The sequence below is a fragment of the Nicotiana tabacum genome, chromosome 24, assembly GCF_000715075.1.
Source record: "Nicotiana tabacum cultivar K326 chromosome 24, ASM71507v2, whole genome shotgun sequence".
In the NCBI taxonomy this organism is placed as follows: Eukaryota; Viridiplantae; Streptophyta; class Magnoliopsida; order Solanales; family Solanaceae; genus Nicotiana; species Nicotiana tabacum.
In genome coordinates, this window is record NC_134103.1 from 1489306 (window position 1) to 1500297 (window position 10992).

Genomic DNA, 10992 nt, shown 5'->3' on the forward strand with positions numbered 1-10992 from the left:
GCAAGTTCGGAGGCCAACTGAGCCTCGAGCTCCTCTATTCTTCTTGCTTGAACCAAGCCTTTTTCCTTCATTCTTTGAAGTTGGGTTTCGGCCGATGATAACTGGGCTTGAGCAGTTTCTTTCTCTACAGCAAAGCGGTCCATACCTTCTTTCCGCTGCAAAGACTCCGCTTTTATCGCGTCGACCTCCTCACGGAGCTTCCCGATCATCTCAATTTTTTGCTGCAACTGTGAGACCAAACAATTAGCCATCGTTCCGGTATCAATCCCATAGGCTTTTAAAAGTATCATTACCTGCTCGGACAGATCGGTATGATCTCGGTAAGCCTTGGCTAACTTAGTTCAGAGGTCTTTTATTCCTCTCCTCCTTGCCCTAAGAGAAGTTTAAGGGAGTTCCTCTCCTCTGTAACCCGCTGAAGGTCAGCCTCGTATCGACGCAGCTCATTTTGGGACCGAGAACATACTTCTCGATGAACCGCCGCTGCCTGCAAAGAAAGAAAAAACGAAGTTAGAAACGAAAAGTAAACATGAAAGTAATACCGACAAAATAATTTAAGGCTTACCTGATTCAAAGCCTGCTGCACCCCGTGAAAAAGATCTGACGCATCACTAGTACCGGTAATGTCCTCGATACTGGTAAACAGGTCATGAAAAGGATCCTCTCCATCATGAGGCATGTCTAGTTCGAGGGCCCCCAAAGCTTGGGCTTCCCGAATCACCCCTGCGGAAAAACGGGGAAGGTGGGTGAGTCTTCGATTGCGGCTGCCCCAAATGAATCACTTAGAGCATTCTCTTCGGTTCGAAGAGATTCAAGGAGAGCCCCTTCAGACGTATCCCCCATCAGTTGGCTCTGATGGGATGCATCTTCGATCTCCGATAACTCAAGGACTCCGCCCGAATCTTTCTATGGTATACCCTCAGTTCGAGGCGGAGCCTTATGAAGCATCATCGATCCAGCTGCCGATGGGACATCAGTGGTTATCTTCGTTCGGGCCGCCAGCACGGACCCATCATCTTCTTCGTCGTCGTCTTCATCCCTTAGATACAGAAATGATTCTACGGTCAAAGGAATGGCATTCTTGTTCGGTTTACGAGCCGTCCTCCTCTTCGGTTTTGGATCTTCGGGAATGAAGGCTCTTTTCCTTTTATTATATTTCACCGGCTTTGGGACAGAGGCCAGAGCCTCTTCCTCGTTGGACGAGGGCCTCAAAACCGCATCTTTTCCCAAACCTACATATGAGAAAATTTATTAAAATACAAGGAAAACATCCCGTTCGAATTACCAAAAAGTACGAGAAAGGAGCTTGCCATGAGCATGAGCGCCCGGCGTATGTGGAGGTCGAAGCCAGAGCTCGTACCCAGTTCTTGAGATCGGGAACTGCTCTGGGCATCCAGGGAACCATTGCATCACAAAAAGAAGAGTATCTATGAGAAAAGAAATGACAGAATAAAATAGAAAGAAGTAACGGCAGAATTACACTTACATTTCATATTTCACTCCTCGGGAAAGGGCATCTTTTCATTCGGAATCTGGTCCGAAGTCTTCACTCGAACGAACCTGCCCATCCAGCCCCGATCCATGTTCTCGTCAATGCTCGAGAACAGAGCCTTGGTAGCCCGACGCTGGAGTTTTATTAACCCTCCTCAAAAAAGTCGAGGACGGTAAAATCGAATGAGATGGTCGAGGGTGAACGACATCCCCTCGATTTTGTTCACAAAGTATCGGATCAAAATAATGATCCGCCAAAAAGAAGGATGGACATGGCCTAGGGTTATTTGGTATTGATGACAGAAGTCAATAATAACAGAGTCGAGGGGGCCTAACATGAAAGGGTAAGTATACACATTCAAAAATCATTTCACGTAAGTGGTGATATCTTCGTCAGAAGAAGGGATTATTATTTCTTTTTTCTCCCAATTGCAATCTCTCTTTAGCTATTTGAGGTGTTTCTCGGTTATCGAACACATATACCTCGATACTGGCTCACATCGGCCAAGGACCGATGAGCCTTTATCGACCTTAAAATCAGAAGTAAGAACACACGCCCCGGGAACGCACTCCTCAGACCGTGGCTCTACCGGTGTCTCATCGGCGGCACAGTATGAAGACGAAGCTTTCTCTTTCTGAGGAATGGTTTGTGATATTTTTGCCATTTTCGAATTCAAAGGTCAGGAATAGAAGAAAGTGACAAAGATTTGGTAAATTTGAAAAGGGGCTTTTTGCAAAGAGAAATCACAGATTTGCGAGTAAGTCTGAGAATATGAAAAGGGACTTGGGAAATTTGGAAGATTGAAGATGTAAAAGTGGTAAATGATGAAAGGAATGGCTATTTATAGGTTAAAACAATGGCGGTTCAGTATCAGCGGTGGCCGAGCTTATGATTTAGAGACCGACCAACATTGACCCCGAATCAATTCAAGGATACGAGTCAGAATCGAGCTCAAGTCAATATCGAGAGCCCAAGTCAAGACCGAAAACTCGATTCAATATCGAGCTCATAGACAAGAACCGTTGTGATCCCACTAGAGGAGAGAATCTTGGCAGGAATTATGGAAAAGCTGATATATCATGGGTCTCCCGCTATGTATTTTTAATTATATCTAAAGTAAGATCCCTCTACTATAAAAGGGGATGATTATTATTTCTGTAAGGGACAAGTTTTTCTTGGCTTACATGGGAACAAAAGCATCATAATACTGAAGAGTTATTCCTTTAAGCTTCGTACGTCGATTCATCTTGCTTATTCCTAAAAATTATCTTCTTTCCAACCTTGTTTCTTTAGTATCTGTATTTAAGATTCTATTTATCCTTACGATTTGTATTTAGCTATACCACATATCTTTAGAACCACTTACAAATTCAACTTTATCCGATTTTTGGGTAAACAATATAGTGAAAAATATCTCTTGTAGAAATGTTGGGTAAGGCGACATACAATAGATCATTGTGGTTCGGCTTTTCTCCGGACCCCTCCCATTGCGGGAGCCTACAAGGGCGAATGTTGGCCCAATGGTGGTCAACTGACAACCTTTCGCTGAAAACTTATACTACATATAAGGTAAATATTACTTGTTATTGATTAAAAATAGACTTTGAACACCCTTGCATAGCCCACTGTTCTCCACTGGGAGCTTACTGCACCTAGCTATCCTTGATTTTATATATTTAATTTAAGGGAAACATTAATATATATATATATATATATATATATATATATATATATATATATATATATATATATATATATATATATATATATATACTCGCCGGAAAAAATTACGCTGGATTATTACTTCAAAGCTCTGGCTCCAGCTGATGCTTGCATCAGGGTAAGCTGCCTACATCACACCCCTTGGTGTGCGGTCCTTTTCCAAACCCTCCAAGAACGAGCATGCTTCGTGCATCGAGCTGCCCTTTTTTATTTAATGGAAGTTACGAATCAAGATACATTACATATGTCAATATGCATGTGATCCTATGAATTTAATATATACGAATGTTTCTATGTGCAGTTGCAGACATATATATATATATATATATATTGTATTGGTAAAAAATAAATATTACACGTGGAATTATATGAGGATGAACGAGGATGCTTCGTGTACCGAGCTGCCCTTTTTTATTTCATGGAAGTTACGAATCAAGATACATTACATATGTCAATATGCATGTGATCCTATGAACTTAATATATATTAATATTTCTATGTGCATATATATATATATATATATATATATATATATATATATATATATATATATATATTGTATTGGTAAAAAATAAATATTACACGTGGAATTATATGAGGATGATAGGGCAAGATACGTGGATTACTAAGAAGATGACAACTGGAGTGTCGCATTAAAAGAGTCGCAATTTACAACAGGTACGAGCAAATCACTCACGAGACGAAAAGGTACGGTTGTCCGAGCCTAAATTATTCAGTGAAGAGACACAAGCATGATGAATCAAGACAGTAAAGAGTGAAGATTCATGAACCTCAAATTAATGTGGAAGAAGAATTGAAACCGTTACAGAATCTTTATAAACAATTACGGTTGCCAATTGTAACGTTTCATTAATGTCATTAATGCTTATAATGATTCTGTCATAAAAGGGAAGAAACGTTATATTTGTAAATTCCTATATAAGGGAAGGGAATTTCACTTGTAAGGACACGTTCTGATGAACATTGGAATATAATTATTTTCTTGTGCTTTCTATTGATTACTTTTCCATTTCTGATTCCGATCTCCTTTCTTATATTTGAGAGAATATTGAATTTCTTGATTATCAGTAACCTGAGTACTTCTAAAAATAGGCTTTGACTGAGAATCTAATTCTTTGGTTAAGCAAATTGGTTCGGTTACCGGGAATTTGATAATCTTCTCTTACTTTCCAAATCACTCTCTCTCAACTGAATCATGTCGAATGTCAATGACAACAACCAGCAGGTGGAAGGAACCACGCAATTCAATAGAAGCATCACTAGAAAGATCTACTACTCATAACAATGAACAACATGAAAATGAACATACTGTCGAGTAGGATGTTGTGAAGTACTTAATTGTTGAGTACGTGAATGATGCCCTCCAGGCTTTTCGTGAGGGGATTACTAATTGTACCACCCACACCTCCACTAAACAATACTGTAACTGTGGAAATTCCACGATCAGGGTTGGCTAATTCTGTAAGCGGAGGAACTCCCAACGAGTCATGTGATGGGAGACCAGGCATGCCTAATAATTCAGATTTACAAACTTTAATACTAACCTTGCAGAAACATGTGAAAGAACAAAATGACCGTATTGAGAAAATACCCGGCGTACCACATGTGATCAAAGGAGTTGATTTCGACAAATATTCACAGCGACCATGGAAGCCAAGCGCAGCTCCATTACCAATTCCCAAAAAGTTCAAAATGCCTGACATCCCAAAATACGATGGAACGACCGATCCATGTGACCACATTACTGCATTCACCACGGGAGTAAAAGGCAATTATTTAACCAAGCAGGAGATTGAATCTGTGCTGGTCAAAAAGTTTGGTGAAACACTTACTAAAGAAGCGTTAACATGGTACTTTCTTTTACCTGAAAATTCTATTGATTCTTTTGCTGAGCTTGCAGATCTATTTATAAAAGCACACTCGGGTGCACAAAAAGTTGAAAAGAGAATGGAGTACATATTCAAAGTAAAGCAAGGAGATACAGAATTGCTTCGAGAATTTGTAGACAGATTCCAACGTGAAAGAATGTTGCTTCCAAAAGTACCTGACAATTGGGCGGACATGGCATTTGCAAGCAATTTAAACGAGAAAAGTTCAGAAGCTAAGAGGAGGCTTAAAGAGAGCCTACGAGAATTCCCTGCCACGGCATGGAATGATGTCTATAATAGGTATAGTACCAAGTTACGGATCGAAGAAGATACCGTAGCTCAGTCAAGTGTTAAAGAAAAAACAGGTTCGAGGCGGTCAGAACCTAAGAAGAGGTCCGGTAAAAATAGGAACGAGCCTTATAAGGGACCTTCGGGGCGAGAAGCTCATTCTAAATTCGAAAACGTGCGGGCTGATCACAGGTTCGCAAATAGAGATTCAGGTTTGTCATCAAGATTCAGAAAAAATCAAGATGAACGTAATAGAGATGCTAATGCAAACGCAAGGATTGGGGACTACAATTTTAACGTGAGTACCTCCGAGTTGGTCGCTGTTTTAAGAAGCATGGGAGATAAGGTACGATGGCCTAAAGAGATGAGATCAAACCCAAATAGAAGAAACCCAGACTTTTGGTGCGAGTTTCATAATGATCACAACCATAGAACATGAGACTGCAGATTATTACAAGGTGAGGTGGAACATTTATTAACGCAGGGCTATCTGACAGAATTATTCAGCGAGAAATGTAAACAAGCTTACATGAAAAATAGGCAAGAGCCCCCAAAACCTCCGTCTCCAAAGAGAACAGTAAATGTGATAAACGGCAGAGAAGAAGTCAACGGTGTAACCTATACAGCCGCGAGAAAAACAACAAAAGTTCACAATAACTCAAGGGAAGCGAACTCGCCAAACTCTGGAAGACGACAACATAACCTTTGATGATGCAGATGCCGATGGATTAATGATTTCTCACAACGATGCACTGGTAATATCTTTACATATACATGATACTAACGTAAAATGAGTTTTGATTGACCTAGGTAGCTCTGTGAATATTATTCTATTACGAGTGGTGAATGAAATACTGATGGGCGATCGTGTAGTTCCGACAGCACGTTCCTTATCTGGGTTTGATAACTCAACCGTTATTACAAAGGGTGAGATTGAACTAAGCACATACGCAGAGGGGGTCATCAAATAAACAAAATTTCAAGTGATAGACACAGATATGGCCTATAATGTGATTCTTGGGAGGTCGTGGATTCATGATATGCATGTTGTGCCATCCATATTGCATCAGGTTATCAAATTCCCTTCAAAATAGGGAATTCAACAGATTCGAGGAGATTAACAAACTTTAAGGAGCATCAATTCGGTGATACAACCAAGTCAAAAAGATACGAGTGCAAATAAAAAAGATACAAGTGCAAGTGAGAAAGATGCGGTAAATCAAATTTCAACAGAAAATGTATCAAAACAACAGACGTGGATTCCAAACCAGATGTAATTCAAGAGCATAGGAGAATGAAAACATTAAAACAACGATTGAGGAGCTTGAAGTTGTTCCACTATTCGAACAATGGCCAGATCGAAGAATTCATATTGGAGCAAGGTTAAACCCAGATAGGAGAGGTAAATTAATTGAATATTTAAAAGCTAACGCGGATTGTTTTGCATGGTCCCATTCAGATATGACAGGTATACCTCTGTAGGTGACGATGCATAAATTAAATGAAGATCCATCATTCATACATGTCAAACAAAAGAAGAGGAAGCAAGGATCATTCAAAAATCAAGTGATCAATAAAGAGGTACAAAAACTCTTAAAAATCAATTCAATACGCGAGGTAAAATATCCTAATTAGTTAGCTAATACAGTGGTAGTTCCGAAAAAGAACGGTAAATGAAGAGTTTGTGTAGATTAAACTGACTTAAATAAAGCATGCCCGAAGAATTCATTCCCTTTACCGCACATAGATCAATTGATTGATGCTACTGCAAGTCACGAATTATTAAGCTTTCTAGATGCGTATTCTGGTTATAATCAAATAAAAATGGACCCCTTAGACGAAGAAAAAACTTTATTTATTACAAACAGGGGGACTTATTGTTACAAAGTCATGCCTTTTGTCTTGAAAAATGCTGGAGCCACGTATCAGAGGTTGGTGACCAAGATGTTCCAAGAATACCTGGACAAGATGATGGAAGTGTACATTGATGATATGTTGGTCAAATCTACACAAGCGGAAGATCACTTTCAACATCTTTCACCTACCTTCGAGATCCTCCGCAGATATAGTATGAAACTGAACCCAGAAAAGTGTGCTTTTGGCGTAGCTTCAGGTAAGTTTCTGGGCTTTCTCGTATCTGATAGAGGAATTGAAGTAAATCCTGAACAGATTAAAGCTATTGAAGAAATATATGATATACTCACAAGCAAAAATTAAGTACAAAGATTGACAGGTAGGATTGTAACTCTGGGAAGATTCATTTCAAGATCTTCTAAGAAAAGCTTTAAATTCTTTTCAGTTTTGAAGAAGCAAAATCAGTTTGAATGGACTGAGAAATGCCAACAAGCCCTCAAAGATTTGAAGGCATACTTAACAAATCCTCCCCTGCAGTCTAAACCAAGGGATGGAGAAAGACTATTTGTATATCTTGCAGTTGCAGAAGTAGTTGTAAGTGCAGTTTTAGAAAAGGAGGACAAAGGTAAACAATCTCCTATTTATTATGTTAGTAAATCTATATTAGATGCTGAAACTAGATATCCTCATCTACAGAAACTAGCTTTAGCATTAGTCATGGCAGCTAGAAAATTGAGATCATATTTTCAATGTCATCCTATCTCCGTAGTAACTGCATATCCGTTAAGGAATATTTTGCATAAACAAGAATTGTGAGGCAGACTAGCCAAGTAGGCAATAGAACTAAGTGAATTTGACATTATTTATCAACCTCGAACAACAATAAAGTCTCAAGTTTTAGCAGATTTTGTCGCAGATTTTAATACAAAAATAATTCTTGAAGTGGAAAAGGAATTACAAATTTTTACTGGAGCTAATCCAGGTACATGTACTTTATTTACTGACGGATCTTCAAATGTCAACGGAGCCGGTTTAGGTATTATCTTAATCTCACCCTCAGGTGAAAGTATAAGACAAGCAATTAAATGTTACCCTATTACAAACAATGAAGTAGAGTATGAGACTGTAATTGTAGGTTTGGAACTAGTACGAGAACTCTCCATAGAGCAAATCATGATTAAAAGTGACTCTCAACTGGTAGTCAATCAGATGCAGGGGACTTACAATGCTAGAGAGCCACGAATGCAACAATAGTTGGAAAAGGCACGAGAACTGGTCAGGAAATACCAATCATGGAAGATCGTGCAAATACCCAGGGAAGAAAACACAGAAGCAGATGCGTTGTCTAACCTTGCTTCAGTTGCAGAAGTAACGAGTGAGGAAAATATTATTGTAATCCATTTATTTCATTCAGCACTTGACCAGGATAAACATGAGGTAAGCTTTAATAATTTAACCTGGGATTGGAGAAATGAGATTGTTAATTTTTTGCAGTACGGGATCGTACCTGAAGGCAAGAAAGAATCTCAAATGCTTTGACGGAAAGCTGCTCGTTACTGCCTAATTCGAGATAATTTATATCGAAAAATATTTGGCGGTCCTTTATCAAGGTGCCTTGTACCCAATCAAACGGAGTACGTGATAAGGGAAGTACATGAAGGACATTGCGGAAATCACGCAGGTGGAAGATCTTTAGTTAAAACATTAATCAGGGCAGGATACTACTGGCCTAAAATGGAAGAGGATGAGGAAAATTTTGTAGCCAAGTGTGATAAGTGTCAACGATATGCCAACAATATGCATCGACCTGCAGAGTTATTACATGCAGTTATTTCCCCGTGGCCATTTATGAAATGGGGAATGGATATAGTAGGGCCTTTGCCACAAGTTAAAGGCAAGGTACGGTTCCTATTGGTGTTAACAGATTACTTTTCAAAATGGGTAGAGGCAGGAGCTTTCAAACAGGTACGAGAAAAGAAGGTGAAAGACTTTATTTGGCGGAACATCATATGCCGGTTTGGAGTTCCAAGAGAAATCGTATGTGATAATGGCCCATAATTTATATGATCAAAAATCACGGAGTTCTTTCAAAGTTGGCAAATCAAATGAATAACCTCTTGACCTTACCATCCCGTGGCAAATGGACAAGCTGGGTCAACAAATACGATTATCATCAATAATTTGAAGAAGATGCTAGAAAAATCAAAAGGGAATTGGCCTGAAGAATTACCAGGAGTATTATGGGCTTTTAGAACCACAACAAAAACAGCCACGGGAGAAATTCCATTTTCGCTTGTGTATGGTTCAGAAGCTTTAATCCCAGTTGAAATAGGAGAACCAAGCACGAGATTCACATTGGCAACGGAAGAGTCGAATGATGAGGAGTTAAGAACAAACTTGGACTTACTCGAACAAAGAAGAGAAGCAGCTCTAATACGAATGGCAGCACAAAAGCAAATCATAGAACGATACTACAACAGAAAGGCTTACCTCAGGTACTTCAAAATTGGGGACTTCGTTCTTAAAAAGGTTTTTCAATCAACGAAAACAACCGAAGCAGGAAAGTTAAATCCAAATTGGGAAGGACCCTATAAAGTTCGAGGTATTACTGGAAAAGGTGCCTACGAGTTAGAAACCATGGATGAAAAGGTTTTACCCTCGAGATGGAATGTTGTTCACTTAAAGAAATACTATTTCTGAGCGAAAGAAATACCCACGGTCAGGTATCGTTCAATTACGATTTTTATTTTGTACAGTTAAAATTATACTAACAATTTTAGATGATAAGCAAAAAAGCTAGCCCACACCAAATGATGATATTAGACCTAAAGGACATGCGGAAGCAACATTATTCCCGATCTAGGGTTGCAACCTTTCTTATGGAAATATAAAGGGTTAAGCAGTCATCATCTAAATTATATATACCTCCGAGTCCCGTATGCTTTTCCTTTTCAGGAAATGGACCACATAGAAGGAATAATCAAGTGCTCGATACTTCAAAGCTCAAACACTTGGGGGACTATATATATAAGAAAGGCAAATAATACTTGAAAAGTCAGAATTCAAGTCAAGCCTATGATCTTCCCAACAAAGCGAAAGTTAAGAGCAAAATCAAGAGCTAAAAATGCAAGCCTGATTCAAAAACTTATGAAGAATACACTCGTGGATGTAAATTCCAAAATCTTATAAATGTTTGGGTTAAAGGCAATATTTAGTCATGGGTTGCAAGATATACCCTTGAATTTTACAAAATATGTTGTAAAGAAAACAGTTACGAAAGAGTTATAGATGATACTTGAATGCATGTAAAGTATTATATAATTTGAAAGTTCGAATGATATAAAATTTCCTCAAAGTTATTCAAAGAAATGTGTGTGTTCCAATTTCTTCTTTCGTATGTTTACACCATTATGAAGTTGAGACGTCTTCTTCATTAAGTGTCATTTATAAAAGGGCCCTCTTTTATAATTCGTGCCTGTTCAAAAAGCCACGAAGTATTGAAGCATTTTTAAATGCAGAGTAGAACAGAAACTCAAAATAAAATATTATATAAACTCGGTTAAAACTAACTGTAAACTTAGTTCAAACCAAAGTATTTGATATTAAACCCCAAAATAGATCAGGGGTAAAGCTTGCCAACTATTCCACAAATAATAAACAAACACAATAAACTTTCCAGACACAAGTTCACTATGGGGCAGATTTTAAAGTAATACTATCAGCAGCGGGAGAAGTCAAGATGGCATCATC